This window comes from Cololabis saira, chromosome 3 (genome assembly GCF_033807715.1).
Source record: "Cololabis saira isolate AMF1-May2022 chromosome 3, fColSai1.1, whole genome shotgun sequence".
NCBI lineage: Eukaryota > Metazoa > Chordata > Actinopteri > Beloniformes > Belonidae > Cololabis > Cololabis saira.
In genome coordinates this window covers 36,249,624-36,267,103 of record NC_084589.1, presented here as the reverse complement: position 1 = coordinate 36,267,103, position 17,480 = coordinate 36,249,624, and the positions used below count along the sequence as shown (strand labels likewise).

The following is a 17,480-nucleotide window of genomic DNA, read 5'->3' as shown; positions in this document are numbered from 1 at the left end:
GTTAGGCAGTTAGAGGGACGGGGCTACGGTGACGTTTTGGCTGTGGGGGGACTGTGTGCGCTCAGTGTGCTACAGGTTAAGCACTGCAGTTTGTTTGTTTTTTGCATTGGTTTGTATGGTCTGTGTTTGGACAGGTAATTGGGCTGCTTGATAACCATGGCTAGTGTGGAGGATTTTTTGAAAGCTCCATCAGGGGAGTCTTTGGAGTACTACACACGTGATCAGTTGTTGAGGATTGCTGACCATTTCGAATTGGAAGTGAGTGATAAACGGAGTAAGGATAGCATTAAAGCTATTATTAAGGCTAATCTGCCTGATGTGGGTATTATCAATCCTGGTAAATTGCAGGCTGCCGGTCCTGTGGTGGAATCTGTTGTGTCTGGTGATGCTGGATTAACTTTTGAACAGAGGCGGGAATTGCTTCTGTTGCAGACTGAACTCAAAAGGCTGGAGGTGGAGGCGTGTAGACTGAACTCAGGTGGCGCTGGTGCAGGCCATGCTCTTTCAGCTGCTCCTGTTAGATCAGCATCTAGTTCTTTTGATGTTGCCAGTAATTTGCGTTTAGTTCCCCAGTTTTGTGAGCGCGATCCAGATATATTTTTTTCGCTGTTTGAGCGTGTTGCTGAGGGTAGAGAGTGGTCAGATGTAGATCGCACACTGCTTTTACAATGTGTCTTAACTGGTAAAGCGCAGGAAGCCTACTCTGCTCTCTCAGTAGGTGAAAGTAAGGTGTATGCAACTGTCAAGGCTGCTGTGTTGAGGGCATACGAGTTGGTGCCGGAGGCATATCGGCAGAGATTTCGGTCCTGGGAAAAGTCTGGTAAGCAGACTCATGTTGAGTTCGCCAGGGAGCTGGTGACTCATTTCAGCCGGTGGTGTGTTTCCTTGCAGGTCAACACTTTTGATGACCTGTGCGATTTGGTGGTTTTAGAGCAGTTCAAGAACTCTGTTCCCAGTCATATCGCTGTTTATATCAGTGAGCATAAAGTGAAGACTGCTGCTGAGGCTGCTAAACTGGCCGACGAGTATACTCTTACGCACAGGGGTAGCCGGGAGCATTACTCTCGGGATGACCGGGGAAATGGTAAATTTCGTGTGTCAGGTCATGTTAAGGGGGAGGACGGAGTCAGTCCTCGCCTGGATAACATTAAGCCAGAACGTGTTGCACGTCAGGTAGAGTTTGACTCAACCAAAATATGCAATTATTGCAAAGGCAGGGGACATTGGAAAGCTGACTGTCCTAAGCGTGGTGCCAAGGTTAAATCTGCTGCGTTTGCTGCCTCTGTTAAACATGTTGGTCCTGTCATTTCTTCCTCCCAGCAGGTAGCTGCTGGAGTCAAGTGCAGTTTGGATAAGGCGGATTTCTCAGTTTTTGTGTCTGACGGTTGTGTGTCACTGGTGGGGAGTGATGCCACTGTGCCGGTAAAAATTCTGAGAGATACTGGGGCTGTTGATTCATACATTGTGAGCTCTGTGTTGCCTTTTTCTGAGGAAACTAGTACTGGAGATTATGTTCTGATGCGAGGGATGGGGTTAACGGTGTTGCCGGTTCCATTGCATCATCTAGTGTTGAACTGTGGGTTGGTTCGAGGTGACGTCACCATGGGTGTGCGCCCTGCACTGCCGATTGAGGGTGTGGACATTATTTTAGGTAACGACCTTGCTGGTAGCCGTGTGTGGGCTGATGGTGTGCCACCTCCACCCATAGTAACATCTTCACCTGTTGTTACAGGAAAACCAGATGAGAGTGCTCAATGCTTTCCTGAGGTTTTTACAGCCTGTGCAGTGACTCGAGCTAAGCGCCGTGCAGAGTCAGAGTCTGAGCCTGAACTTGAGGGTGGGGGACCAGGGGAGAGTGAGATTTTCTCTGTGGACATCCCTGACTCTTTGTTGTCTGTTTCTCGCAGTGACCTGCTGGTGGAGCAGAGGGCAGATCCCTCTCTGAGCCAGTTGTTTGACCGAGTTCTCACTGTTGAGGAGGCTAGGAGCGCAGTACATGGTTACTTGCTGCAGGATGGATTGTTGGTGAGGAAATGGTTGCTGCATGGGGAAAACTTTGTTGGTGACCCGGTCTGGCAGATTGTTGTTCCTTCAAAGTTCCGCAGTGAGGTGCTGAGGGCTTCTCATGATCAGTCTGGGCACCTGGGAGTCCGCAAAACGTATGATTACATTCTGCGATACTTTTTCTGGCCTCAGTTAAAGAGGGATGTGTCCAGGTACATTAAAACATGTCATATATGTCAGATGACAGGGAAGCCAAATCAGAGTATTAAACCAGCTCCTCTGTGCCCTATTCCAGCAATAGCGCAGCCATTTGAACATCTGATTATTGACTGTGTTGGTCCTTTACCTCGTTCCAAGTCTGGTAGCAACTATTTGCTTACAGTAATGTGTCAGAGCACAAGGTATCCAGCTGCTTATCCATTGCGTACCATTACTGGTAGGTCTGTGGTGAAGGCTCTGACGCAGTTCATTTCCACCTTTGGCATCCCAAAAGTGATTCAGAGTGATCAGGGCTCTAATTTTTCATCTCATTTGTTTGCTCAGGTTCTGAAACAGTTACATGTTAAACATAACCAGGCTTCTGCGTACCATGCTCAGAGCCAAGGGGCTCTGGAAAGATTTCACCAGACTCTGAAGTCTCTGTTGCGTGGCTACTGTGTTGAATTGAATCAGGACTGGGAGCAAGGGCTGCCGTGGCTTCTGTTAGCTGCTCGAGAGGTTGTGCAGGAAAGCACCGGTTTTACCCCAAATGAGCTTGTGTTTGGACACACAGTGCGTGGGCCACTCACTCTGTTGCATGATGCTGTGGGGCAATCAGAACCACCCAGTAATTTGATTGACTATGTCAATGGTTTTCGGCACCGATTGTACGTGGCTGGGGAGATGGCTAGGGAGAAGTTAACCTCTTCCCAGGGGAAAATGAAGCGTCTTTATGACCGCCAAGCTGAGCACCGTCAGTTTAGTCCTGGTGATCAGGTACTTGCATTGTTGCCAATTGCCAGTTCCCCTTTTCAAGCCAAGTTTACTGGCCCGTTTACAGTTTTACGCCAGCTGTCAGACCTAAATTACCTGTTGTCGACACCACGGCGTAGGAAATCAACTCAACTTTGCCATGTAAATTTGCTGAAACCTTATTACACTCGGGAGTCACAGGTCTCTGCATCTAGTGGTGAGGGGCAGAAAGAGTCTGTTAAATCGGTGGCTGCTGCTGTGGGAAGTTCTGTGTTTCTATCTGTGCCAGAGGATGATGGGGTTACTCCACCGGATGAGAGTGTGTTGCGTGGCAGGTTAAAGAACTCTGAAACCTTGGAAAATCTGGAGTCTCTGTTTGGTCATCTGTCTGAGGAGAGGGGCGCTGAGTTGTCGGCTCTGATTAATGGTTATCTTTGTCTGTTTGGTGATGTACCAAGTCGGACGAATTTAATCGAGCATGACATTGATGTGGGGGAGGCGCAGCCAATCCGTCAGCGTTTCTACCGGGTGTCGGAAGAGAAGCGAAAGGTGATGGACGGAGAGATACAGTACATGCTTAATAATGGCATTGCAGAACCATCATCATCTAGCTGGGCGTCTCCTTGTTTATTGGTAGACAAGTCTGATAAGAGTCCCAGGTTCTGCACAGACTATCGGAAGGTAAACGGGGTCACTAAACCAGATGCTTTTCCACTGCCGCGTATGGAAGATTGCGTCGATCAGGTCGGCTCTGCTCAGTTTGTGAGCAAGTTCGATTTATTGAAGGGTTATTGGCAAGTGCCATTGTCCAAGAGGGCAAGAGAGATTTCGGCGTTCATAACACCTTCTGGTTTGTTCTCATACTCGGTTATGAGTTTCGGGTTGCGTAACGCGCCGGCAACGTTCCAGCGCCTTATGAACCTGGTGGTGACTGGGCTGGAGGGTTGTGCTGTTTACTTAGACGATGTTGTTATCCACAGTGATACGTGGGAGGAACATCTGGTCCGTATTGAAAAGCTGTTTAATCGTCTAGCTGATGCACACCTGACCGTGAACCTAGCAAAGTGTGAGTTTGCCAAGGCCACCATCACCTACCTGGGTAAGGTAGTGGGGCAGGGAAACGTGCGGGCAGTACAGGCTAAGGTGGCTGCAATCGGGCAGTATCCAGTGCCAGCAACCAAAAAGGAACTTCAGCGCTTTCTGGGTCTTGTGGGGTACTATCGCAGTTTTTGTAAAAACTTTTCGACTGTGGTAGCTCCCCTGACAGATTTGCTGAAAGGGAAAACGACATACATCTGGTCACCATCTTGTCAGCAAGCTTTTGATAATGTTAAAGCTATTCTCTGTTCCCCTCCTGTTCTCGCAGCTCCACGCATGGACCGTCCCTTCCAATTGCAGGTAGACGCGAGTGACGTGGGTGCAGGTGCGGTCTTATTTCAGACTGATGATAGTGGTGTTGACCGTCCCGTGAGTTTCTACTCTAAAAAGTTTAACGCATTCCAGTTGAATTATTCGGTTATCGAAAAAGAGACACTTGCACTTATCTGGGCTCTTCAGCATTTTGAAGTGTACCTTGATTCTGGCAGTGTTCCTTTGGTGGTCTATACAGACCATAATCCGATAACTTTCTTGCAGTCCGTACAGTGTCCAAACCGCAGATTAATGCGTTGGATTTTGTTTTTTCAAACTTATTGTTTAGATATCCGCCACATTAAAGGAGTTGATAACATTGTGGCTGATGCTCTATCCAGAGCACCTTATTCTTAGTCATGTAACTGTGCCATTTATTGTTTGATCTCTCCGGTCTGCTGTCTTCCTTTTCGCAGTCGCTCTTAAATGCTTTTCCAGGCGCCGGAATTGCTGGGTTGCAGTGTGGGGGTTGGTTTGCTGACCGGGGAAGGTAACGAAATTGGTCAGTATGAATTGTACTGCAATTTATTAATTTCATGTAACTAATGACGGTGGTTAAGTGTTTAATTTTTGTGCAATGTAGTTGTTACCTTTCCGGTGTTCCAGTGGGAACCCCGTTTTTATGGGGGGGGGTGTGACGACCCCTCCATCCACTAGTTGTCCCTGCTTTGTCTGCTGCTGTGTTTTCCTTTGCAGGAAGTAGGGTGGAGAGGTCGCCTGATTAGGTGATGACCCACACCTGGGCCCGGTGTGGGTCTCTATTTAAAAGGCTTCACTCCTGCTTGGCTCTCTCTCTCTCTGGTCTGGTCGGGCACAGCTGCTGCTGTTTGGATTTTGGTTGTTTTTTCCACACATTCATACATGCTCACACTACTGATTACTGACCTATCTTAGTTCCTTATCTTTTGTTAATAAATTTACTTTTATTATACTGTCATCCTCGTCTCGTCTCCCTCCTTGTCGCTGCCTATGAGCCGGGCTGTGACAATATGTATATGTATATGTATATATATATATATATATATATATATATATATATATATATATATATATATATATATATATATATATATATATATATATAGTTCGGCTTTTATTTTCTTGACATTTTATTTTGACATGACACGAGTGTGACTTCTGCTCATAGGATGAAAAGATTTCACAACAGCACATTTCTGTGGAGCTACTTGCAGTAACACGCAACTCATAAAAGTTTGGGATAAAAAATGATTAGAGCTTTAAGCAAGAAAATGTTTTTGGCCCTCAAACGTATTCCAACAGATACAGAGAACGGAGACAGATATGGACTTACCATGTCTGTGCGTATTGGCTGCGCTTGCGTCGACTGGTGGTTCATGCAGCGATAACGATAATCACAAAACTGCCCGTATCAATCTCATCGTCATCTACTCAATGGAACAAAAACAAGATGTGGTCTTGTCTGGACTCGGACCAGGGATGTTTTACGTGTGAGACAAACGTGAAAACCACTGTGCTACAGAAACTGCTGAAGGTCCTTGATTATAAACCTACTGAGAACTCAGCAGAGGTCTGTTGAGGAGTGTTTGTTCTGACAGGGATGCTGCAGAACCTTCTCTTTGTAGTGATCCATGGATACAGATCCAAACACAGTGATGATCAGCTGATGATAGGTTTTCTTCACCAATCAAACTGTGAGGTGTTTATTTATTACTTGTTTGCACTGGATACGGCATGTTTATATCTCCTTATATTTGCAAATTGAACCTTTGTCTCTGCAGATCAAGCGCTGAGCTTCCTCACGTTTACAGTAACACGATTTTCTGTAGTAAAAACTCTGTTCACAGAATCACCTCATTGTTGTATATATATATATATATATATATATATATATATACACACACACACATACATCTGAAGGGGGTAAAATTCAATAAGAAGGTGTGAATTCCTGAAACTTTGCATGACAAAACTAAAATACATTTTCCTTTTTGAATTCACACGTTTTCATGAAAAGAAAAAGAAAAAGTTGACTTTCCAAATTCATAAAATCAATTTTGTGACAAGTGTAAAACCATTAGGACTTTATAAACTTGCAGACTGTCAGACAAACACTTTTAAAACAGATGAAGTATAAATTAAGAGCCAGACAGTAAAGTACTTAACTATTCTTATACTTAGGCCCAGTCCCAATACAGCCACTACTCCTACTTTTCAGCACAACCCCTAAATTTTGTGCATTCCCGTGAAGGTAGTGGTGTCCAAATTCCCCTTTTTACCTAGGGCTAGTGGGGAAAACGAGGGCTAGTGGATATGAATCTAGCCCTACAGAGCGAGGGTTTTCAGATGCACGCTAGCTTACCTAGGGCCTGAGAAAACTTCCCAGAATGCTTTACGTCATCATTTGCAGACTGAATAAAAAAAAACATGGCGGACATTTCTTATTTTTTAGTGAATAAAATCTATATTTTGAGTTAGTTTCTGCATAAAAATGTGTTTTGATTACATTTCTAGCGAGAAATATATATTTTACTTTCATAATATTCACTCAGTGGATGTACATAATCAATCGTTTGCCCGTTGTTCACAAAGATCTCGCCAGAATAAAGGCTGATTTATGGTTCCGCGTTACACCAACGCAGAGCCTACGACGTAGGTTACGCGGCGACGCGTGCCATACGCCGTACCCTACGCCTTAGGCTCTGGGTCGATTTAACGCAGAACCATAAATCAGCATCCTAGCCGGCAGGCTGGTTTCATCCCGAAAACGTCGGAGCAAATTTCTTAACAGGCGTTATTAAAACTTAATAAAGTGGCATATTAACAGCGCTACAGCGGAAATTAAAACAGCTTCTAGCCTGCTTCCTCTCGGCTTCCTGATATGGTGTGACGTTTGTGCAAACGTAACTACGCAGTCGCTTATGTACCCGAACGTAAAGCATGCAGTGATGTAGCAAGTGGTGTCCCAATCCCTAGGGAAGATTACAAGGGCCCTAAAGTTTGTGGCTTCATTTTTAGGGCTAGTGGTAGTGAGTGAGGCTGATTGTGCAGCTCTGCCGCCCCCTAGTGACCGCGGGGGTCCTGTGCATCTGTTCAGTCTCCCACCAGATGTCGCTGTGGAGCACCGTGCACGTTTACTCCGGCTCTGACAGGACAGCCACAGTCAGTCTCTGATGCCTGCAGCTTCCCCACCACCGAGTGAGGAGCAGCGTCCAGACTAAAGGACAGTTTTTAATCCGTGAGCCGTCAGATTCATTAATAAATGCAGCCTACAACAGTTAAAGCCCCCCCTGAGCCCCCCAGCCATACCCACCCACCTCACTCAGAGACAAACCTACACATATGCAACAGCCCAGCTGTAGCAGAGTGGCGCAGCGGAAGCGTGCTGGGCCCATAACCCAGAGGTCGATGGATCGAAACCATCCTCTGCTAAAATGCAGCATTTTGTGGCCGTCGATGAGGAATCGGACAAGCTTTGTCTCTTCAGATCAATATGAGAAGTAATGCACGTCTTTGCACATTTAAATCCTGTGCAGTTCAGTGTGTATCTGGTGTAAGAGAGGCACCGATTCAACTTCAGGCACTCACTCCTCGCTACTAAACACAACTCTGGAGCACAGAGCAGCAGCGCTCGCTCATCATCAGCTCGCCGTCTTCCTGCAGCGTGAAGGTGACCCGAGTAGGGATGTTAACAATTAATCGATTTTAGATCAATTGTCGATAACAAATTACTCGATTAAATTAATCAATTAACAGTTAATCGCCGTTTTATCATTGGGCTCTGTTCCGTGAATGTAATGCTGATTTAATGTCTCGGCGCGCTCTGACAACAGATTGTTGGACTTCCTTAACAACAGAAAGCTACATCACAATAACATGCCACTACATACAAGTTCAAAACAGTGACATTTCCTTTTGAAAAAATACATTTTCTTTGAACTTTTTCACAGTTATATATAGGCTAGGCCTACTAATTTTCTTTTACTGTGTGTGTCACTGCCATTGTTGTCATGTTTGTGTCAATAAATATTTGACTAAGGAATATAATATGCCTTGTGTCCTCTGTATGTTACCAAAATAATTTTTGTTAAACCTTATTGAGGGATTCTCAGATTTAAAAGAAAAACGCTTCTTATCAGTTAATAAGGCCATTGATTAATCAATTAATGAATTAATCGATAATTAGCATCCCTAGACCCAATGATCTGAAAAAAAAAGCTGCAGATCTATGTTCACTACCCCTAAATTTTGCGCGTTCCAGTGAGGGTAGTGGTGTCCCAATTCCTCTTTGCATCTAGGGCTAGTGGGGGAAATGAGGGCTAGTGGATATGAATCTAGCCCTACAGAGCGAGGGTTTTCAGATGCTGACTTTGCGACCTAGGGCCTGAGAAAATTTCCCAGAATGCTTTATGTCATCATTTGCAGACTGAATAGAAAAAAAAACATGGCGGACATTTCTTATTTTTTAGTGAATAAAATCAATAGTTAGTTTCTGCATAAAAATGCGTTTTGATTACATTTCTAGCGAGAAATGTATATTTTACTTTCATAATATTCACTCAGTGGATGTACATTATCACTCGTTCGCCCGTTGTTCACAAAGATCTCGCCAGAATAAAGGCTGATTTATGGTTCCACGTTACACCAACGCAGAGCCTACGACGTATGTTACGCGGCGACGCGCGCCGTACGCCGTCCCCTACGCCTTCCCCTACGCCGTCCCCTACGCCGTCCCCTACGCCGTCCCCTACGCCATCCCCTACGCCATAGGCTCTGCGTCGATTTAACGCAGAACCATAAACCAGCTCCCGTGCCGGCAGGCTGGTTTCATCCCGAAAACGTCGGAGCAAATTTCTTAATAGGCGTTATTTGGATAAAATGAGCCCAGGTTGGGGATCTTAACGGTTACTTTTACGCCTGAAAAAATATTAAAACTTAATAAAGTGGCATATTAACAGCGCTACAGCGGAAATTAAAACAGCTTTTAGCCTGCTTCCTCTCGGCTTCCTGATATGGTGTGACGTTTGTGCTAACGTAACTACGCAGTCGCTTACGTACCCGAACGTAAACCACGTAGTGACGTAGCAAGCGGTGTCCCAATCCCTAGGGAAGATTACAAGGGCCCTAAAGTTTGTGGCTTCATTTTTAGGTCTAGTGGTAGTGAGTGAGGGCTAGTGTGGTTTCGTGAGGCTGATTGTGCAGCTCTGCCGCCCCCTAGTGACCGCGGGGGTCCTGTGCATCTGTTTATTCTCCCACCAGATGTCGCTGTGGAGCACCGTGCACGTTTATTCCGGCTCTGACAGGACAGTCAGCCTCTGATGCCTGCAGCTTCCCCACCACCGAGTGAGGACCAGCGTCCAGATTAAAGGACAGTTTTAATCCGTGAGCCGTCAGATTCATTAATAAATGCAGCCCACAACAGTTAAAGCCCCCCTGACCCCCCCCAGCCAGACCCACCCACCTCACTCAGAGACAAACCTACACATATGCAGCAGCACAGCTGTAGCAGAGTGGCGCAGCGGAAGCGTGCTGGGCCCATAACCCAGAGGTCGATGGATCGAAACCATCCTCTGCTAAAATGCAGCATTTTGTGGCCGTTGATGAGGAATCGGACAAGCTTTGTCTCTTCAGATCAATATGGGAAGTAATGCACGTATTTGCATGTTTAAATCCTGTGCAGTTCAGTGTGTATCTGGTGTAAGAGTGGCACTGATTCAACTTCAGGGACTCACTCCTGGCTACTAAACACAACTCTGAAGCACAGAGCAGCAGCGATTGCTCATCATCAGCTCGCCGTCTTCCTGCAGCGTGAAGGTGACCCGAGTAGGGACGTTAACAATGTATCGATTTTAGATCAATTATCGATAACAAATTACTCAATTAAATTAATCAATTAACAGTTAATCGCCGTTTTATCATTGGGCTCTGTTCCGTGAATGTAATGCTGATTTAATGTCTCGGCGCGCTCTGACAACAGATTGTTGGACTTCCTTAACAACAGAAAGCTACATCACAATAACATGCCACTACATACAAGTTCAAAACAGTGACATTTCCTTTTGAAAAAATACATTTTCTTTGAACTTTTTCACAGTTATATATAGGCTAGGCCTACTAATGTTCTTTTACTGTGTGTGTCACTGCCATTGTTGTCATGTTTGTGTGAATAAATATTTGACTAAGGAATATAATATGCCTTGTGTCCTCTGTATGTCAGCAAAAATCATTTTTGTTAGGCCTTATTGAAGGATTCTCAGTTTTAAAAGAAAAACGCTTCTCATCAGTTAATAAGACCATCATTTAATCAATTAATGAATTAATCGATAATTAGCATCCCTAGACCCAATGATCTAAAAAAAGCTGCAGATCTATGTTCAAAGGCAGTTACAAAGAAATAAATCGAGGTTTGGACTGGGTCACAGTCCAGATCTCCGAGCCACACTTTGAGCTGGACCGGTACCGACCACATGGACGTATCACAGTCATCAGCTGGTGTAAAGGTCAACAAAGGACACCTCTAGTGGGAGAAATGAGAGGTTTTTAACTATTCTCCTTCTTTCCTCGTTGATCATTGCAGGTCACTGTAAAATATCACACATATCTCCTGGAGACAACAGTAAGAGACCTGACTGCATTTTTAAGAGGTCTCTGTGCTCTCTCCAGACCACTTCAAGCTCTCTTCCTGCTCGGTACTGCAAGAAGTTTCCTTCTCACTTGCAACTCTTGTAAAGCATGTTTACAACATTTCACAAATGAGGTTCATGCAGCGATGACGATAATCACAAAACTGCCCATATCAATCTCATCCTCATCCACTCAATGGAACAAAAACAAGATGTGGTTTTGTCTGGACTCCGACCAGGGATGTTTTACGTGTGAGACAAACGTGATAACCACTGCGCTACAGAAACTGCAGAATGTCCTTGATTATAAACCACTTAGAAACCACTGAGAACTCAGCAGAGTTCTGTTGAGGAATGTTTGTTCTGACAGGGATGCTGCAGAACCTTCTCTTTGTAGTGATCCATAGATACAGATCCGAACACAGTGATGATCAGCTGATGATCAGTTTTCTTCATCAATCAAACTGTGAGGTGTTTTTATTTCCTGGAATTAAGCTGTCGTCTCCAGCATTAAAGTCAGTTTGGTTCCTGGAAGAAGTTGTTCTTTGGTGCTTGTGTAACTACTGAAGATGGCGTATCTTCATCCAGAAGTCTTCCTGACTGAACTTCCAATAGTATCAATGTTGACACAGAAGCTCCCCAGAGGTTCATGCAGACGGGGGTCAGAAACAACAGGCTGATTAACTGAAACAATCATCACACCTCATATCACATTTATTACTTGTTTGCACTTTGCACTGAATATGGCATGTTTATATCTCCTTATATTTGCACATTGAACCTTTGTCTCTGCAGATAAACCTCTGAGCTTCATCACGTTTACAGTAACAAGATTTTCGATTTTCTGTAGTAAAAACTCTGTTCACAGAATCACCTCATTGTTGTTTCACACTTGTTCCAGCTAGTTATAGCATGTAAGTCCTGGTGGACTGGCTTGGTCGAGGACAGGCTGATTACTTTGGGAACCTTTCCGACATTTAGAGGATAAGAAAGAAACAAAAAGAATTAAAGCTGCAAGCAGCGATGAACGGGCCCTCGCACTCACGTCCACCGCCCCCCATAAGCATATCAGAAACGACACCACCCACGACTCTCTATGTCAAACCATTCAAAAGTTATGGCAGAAAATCGGGACAACCAATCAGAAGAAGGCGCGGGGCTAATTCAGGCCAATTATGGTCAAGGACTCAATACCGAGTCCCATGACACCACCCACGACTCTTTATGTCAAACCATTCAAAAGTTATGGCAGAGAAAATAATTCTAGGGGGCGCTGTTGAGCCGTTAGGCCATTAATGCAAACCAGGAAATATCAAATTTATCACCAGGCCTGGCTTGCATGCAAAATTTGGTGACTTTTGGAGAACTATCAAATATGGACCAATCAGATGAAGGGGACGCGCGCTTTTTCGCGTCTAGCGTCGCCACGGTAACACTTTTGAAAGAGAAAAGTAATGTGCGTCGTCGCAGGACAGAGACGCACATTTTGATGTAAAAAAAACACAAAAATTGCTGACAAAAAATGTTGTCATACAGCCAGGCTCGAACTCTCAACTTCTGGCACCAAAGACCGCAATGCTGTGGCTGAGCTATGTCTCAGCTATACCTTTTGCTTCGACTTACTGCGTTACGAGAGACCAACATAGCGATAAAATGTCTGGAACTTTTTTTTCCTAATTTTTTAAATATTTGTAAGGTATAAATATTAGTAAAACACTACTATTTTTATTACTTTTTCTGTAACCATTCTACCGAGGTTCTAACCGGGCTGAGCACGGGTCTATTTCTGATGTCACCATATTACAGGCAGCTGATTGGTCGGGGGGCGGGGCCGTCATCACCCTACTCGCCACTGATTGGTCGGGGGGCGGGGCCGTCATCACCCTACTCGCCACTGATTGGTCGGGGGGCGGGGCCGTCATCACCCTACTCGCCACTGATTGGTCGGGGGGCGGGGCCGTCATCACCCTACTCGCCACTGATTGGTGGGGGGGCGGGGCCAGCAGACGTTTGAATCAGGAAGAGGGACTCTCTATGTCAAACCATTCCAAAGTTATAGCAGAAAATCGGGACAACCAATCAGAAGAAGGGGCGGGGCTAATTAAGGCCAACGAAGCTTAAGAACTCATTACAGAGTCTCATGACACCACCCACGACTTCCTATGTCAAACCATTAAAAAGTTATAACAGAATAAAGGGACAACCAATCAGAAGAAGGGGCGGGGCTAATTCAGGCCAATGAAGGTCAAGGACTCCATAAAGAATCTGATGACACCACCCACGACTCTCTATGTCAAACCATTCCAATGTTATAGCAGAAAATCGGGACAACCAATCAGAAGAAGGGGCGGGGCTAATTAAGGCCAACGAAGCTTAAGGACTCATTACAGAGTCCCATGACACCACCCACGACTTCCTATGTCAAACCATTCAAAAGTTATGGCAGAGAATAGTATTCTAGGGGGCGCTGTTGAGCCTTTAGGCCACGCCCATTAATGCAAACCATGAAATATCAAATTTATCGCCAAGTCTGGCTTGCATGCATAATTTGGTGACTTTTGGAGAACTATCAAATATGGACCAATCACATGGAGGGGGGGCGCGCCTTTTGGCGTCTAGCGTCGCCACGGTAACACTTTTGAAAGAGAAAAGTAATGCGTGGTGTCGCAGGATGTAGACGCACATTTTGATGTATAACACACCTGGGTGCACGTTACTGTTCGGGCTGAATTAACTGCCGAAGGAATGGCATAAATTTCGCCAAAATGACACAATTTATTCAAAATGGCCGACATCCTGTTCGGTTTCGGCCATGGCTCCAAGAGACTTTTCTTTAAGTTGTGCCATGATACAGGTGTGTAGCGATTTTCGTGCATGTAGGTCAAACCGTATTGTGGGGCTTGAGGCACAAAGTTTTCCGGGGGGCGCTGTTGAGCCATTTTGCCACGCCCATTAATGCAAACCATGAAATATCAAATTTATCGCCAGGCCTGGCTTGCATGCCAAATTTGGTGCCTTTTGGGGAACTATCAAATATGGACCAATCAGATGAAGGGGGGGTGCGCTTGTTGGCGTCTAGCGTCGCCATGGTAACACTTTTGAAAGAGAAAAGTAATGCGTGTAGTCGCAGGATGGAGACGCACATTTTGATGTATAACACATCTGGGTTCACGATACGGTTCGGGCTGAATTAACTCTCGAAGGAATGGAATATATTGCTCCAAAATTACGCGATTAATTCAGAATGTTCAAAATGGCCGACTTCCTGTTCGGTTTCGGCCATGGCGCCAAGAGACTTTTCTTTTAGTTGCGACATGATACAGGTGTGTACCGATTTTCGTTCATGTACGTCAAACCGTATTATGGGGCTTGAGGCTCAAAGTTTTTTCTGTCTGAACCAATCAGATGAAGGGTGGCCGCGCTTTTTGGCGTCTAGCGTCTCCACGGTAACGCTTTTGAAAGAGAAAAGTAATGTGTGGTGTCGCACGACGGAGACGCACATTTTTATGTATAACACACCTGGGTGCACGTTACGGTTCGAGCTGAATTAACTGCCAAAGGAATGGCATACATTTCGCCAAAATGACACGTTTAATTCAAAATGGCCGACATCCTGTTCGGTTTCGGGCATGACCCCAAGAGACTTTTCTTTAAGTTGTGTACTGATACAGGTGTGTACCGAGTTTCGTGCATGTACGACAAACCATATTGTGGGGCTTGAGGCACAAAGTTTTCAAGGGGGCGCTGTTGAGCCATTTTGCCACGCCCATTAATGCAAACCATTAAATATCAAATTTTTCGCCAGGCCTGACTTGCGTGCAAAATTTGGTGACTTTTTGGGGACGTTTAGGGGGGCAAAAAGGCCCTCCTTTCGTCAGAAGAAAAAAGAAAAAAAAAAATTCCTACAGATACAATAGGGCCTTCGCACTGCAAGTGCTCGGGCCCTAAAAATAGAGCCAAGCGGCATGAGCCAAACAAAAAAAAAAAAAGTATTACATATATATATATATACATATATATATATACATATATATGTACACACACACACACACACACACACACACACACACACACACACACACACACACACACACACACACACACACACACACACACACACACACACACACACACACACACAGATAAGCACATATGCAGACATACACACATACATCCGAAGGGGGTAAAAATCAATAAGAAGGTGTGAATTCCTGAAACAAATTTCCATGACAAAACTAAAATACATTTTCCTTTTTGAATTCACACGTTTTCATGAAAAGAAAAAGAAATAGTTGACTTTCCAAATTCATAAAATCAATTTTGTGACAAGTGTAAAACCATTAGGACTTTATAAACTTGCAGACTGTCAGACAAACACTTTTAAAACAGATGAAGTATAAATTAAGAGCCAGACAGTAAAGTACTTAACTGTTCTTATACTTAGGCCCAGTTCCAATACACCCACTACCCCTACTTTTCAGCCCTACCCCTAAATTTTGCGCATTCCCGTGAAGGTAGTGGTGTCCAAATCCTCTTTTCACCTAGGGCTAGTGGGGAAAACGAGGGCTAGTGGATATGAATCTAGCCCTACAGAGCGAGGGTTTTCAGATGCTGACTTCGCGACATAGGGCCTGAGAAAATTTCCCAGAATGCTTTACGTCATCATTTGCAGACTGAATAAAAAAAAAACATGGCGGACATTTCTTATTTTTTAGTGAATAAAATCAATATTTTGAGTTAGTTTCTGCATAAAAATGCTTTTTGATTACATTTCTAGCGAGAAATGTATATTTTACTTTCATAATATTCACTCAGTGGATGTACATAATCACTCGTTTGCCCGTTGTTCACAAAGATCTCGCCAGAATAAAGGCTGATTTATGGTTCCGCGTGACACCAACGCAGAGCCTACGACGTAGGTTACACGGTGACGCGCGCCGTACGCCGTCCCCTACGCCGTCCCCTACGCCGTCCCCTACGCTGTCCCCTACGCCGTCCCCTACGCCGTCCCCTACGCCGTCCCCTACGCCGTCCCCTACGCCGTCCCCTACGCCGTAGGCTCTGCGTCGATTTAACGCAGAACCATGAATCAGCTCCCGAGCCGGCAGGCTGGTTTCATCCCGAAAACATCGGAGCAAATTTCTTAACAGGCGTTATTAAAACTTAATAAAGTGGCATATTAACAGCGCTACAGCGGAAATTAAAATAGCTTCTAGCCTGCTTCCTCTCGGCTTCCTGATATGGTGTGACGTTTGTGCAAACGTAACTACGCAGTCGCTTACGTACCCGAACGTAAACCACGTAGTGACGTAGCAAGTGGTGTCCCAATCCCTAGGGAAGATTACAAGGGCCCTAAAGTTTGTGGCTTCATTTTTAGGGCTAGTGGTAGAGGGTGAGGGCTAGTGGTAGTGAGAGGACAGTTTTAATCCGTGAGCCGTCAGATTCATTAATAAATGCAGCCCACAACAGTTAAAGCCCCCCTGACCCCCCCCAGCCAGACCCACCCACCTCACTCAGAGACAAACCTACACATATGCAGCAGCACAGCTGTAGCAGAGTGGCGCAGCGGAAGCGTGCTGGGCCCATAACCCAGAGGTCGATGGATCGAAACCATCCTCTGCTAAAATGCAGCATTTTGTGGCCGTCGATGAGGAATCGGACAAGCTTTGTCTCTTCAGATCAATATGAGAAGTAATGCACGTCTTTGCACATTTAAATCCTGTGCAGTTCAGTGTGTATCTGGTGTAAGAGAGGCACCGATTCAACTTCAGGGACTCACTCCTGGCTACTAAACACAACTCTGAAGCACAGAGCAGCAGCGATTGCTCATCATCAGCTCGCCGTCTTCCTGCAGCGTGAAGGTGACCCGAGTAGGGACGTTAACAATGTATCGATTTTAGATCAATTATCGATAACAAATTACTCAATTAAATTAATCAATTAACAGTTAATCGCCGTTTTATCATTGGGCTCTGTTCCGTGAATGTAATGCTGATTTAATGTCTCGGCGCGCTCTGACAACAGATTGTTGGACTTCCTTAACAACAGAAACCTACATCACAATAACATGCCACTACATACAAGTTCAAAACAGTGACATTTCCTTTTGAAAAAATACATTTTCTTTGAACTTTTTCACAGTTATATAGGCTAGGCCTACTAATGTTCTTTTACTGTGTGTGTCACTGCCATTGTTGTCATGTTGTGTCAATAAATATTTGACTAAGGAATATAATATGCCTCGTGTACTCTGTATGTCAGCAAAAATAATTTTTGTTAGACCTTATTGAGGGATTCTCAGATTTAAAAGAAAAACGCTGCTTATCAGTTAATAAGGCCATCGATTAATCAATTAATGAATTAATCGATAATTAGCATCCCTAGACCCAATGATCTGAAAAAAAGCTGCAGATCTATGTTCAAAGGCAGTTACAAAGAAATAAATCGAGGTTTAGACTCGGTCACAGTCCAGTTCTCCGAGCCACACTTTGAGCTGGACCGGTACCGACCACA

At 44.8% G+C, this 17,480-nt stretch overlaps 3 non-coding genes across 3 annotated transcripts; all 3 read left to right on the top strand.

Moving 5' to 3' along the window:
* The first annotated feature begins 7,704 nt into the window (after positions 1-7,704).
* trnam-cau (transfer RNA methionine (anticodon CAU)) lies at positions 7,705-7,776 on the top strand. The gene has a single exon. It is a non-coding gene; the product is annotated as a tRNA-Met (tRNA).
* A 2,072-nt stretch (positions 7,777-9,848) lies between these two features.
* trnam-cau (transfer RNA methionine (anticodon CAU)) lies at positions 9,849-9,920 on the top strand. The gene has a single exon. It is a non-coding gene; the product is annotated as a tRNA-Met (tRNA).
* Positions 9,921-16,518: 6,598 nt separating this feature from the next.
* trnam-cau (transfer RNA methionine (anticodon CAU)) lies at positions 16,519-16,590 on the top strand. Its single transcript has one exon. It is a non-coding gene; the product is annotated as a tRNA-Met (tRNA).
* Positions 16,591-17,480: the final 890 nt, after the last annotated feature.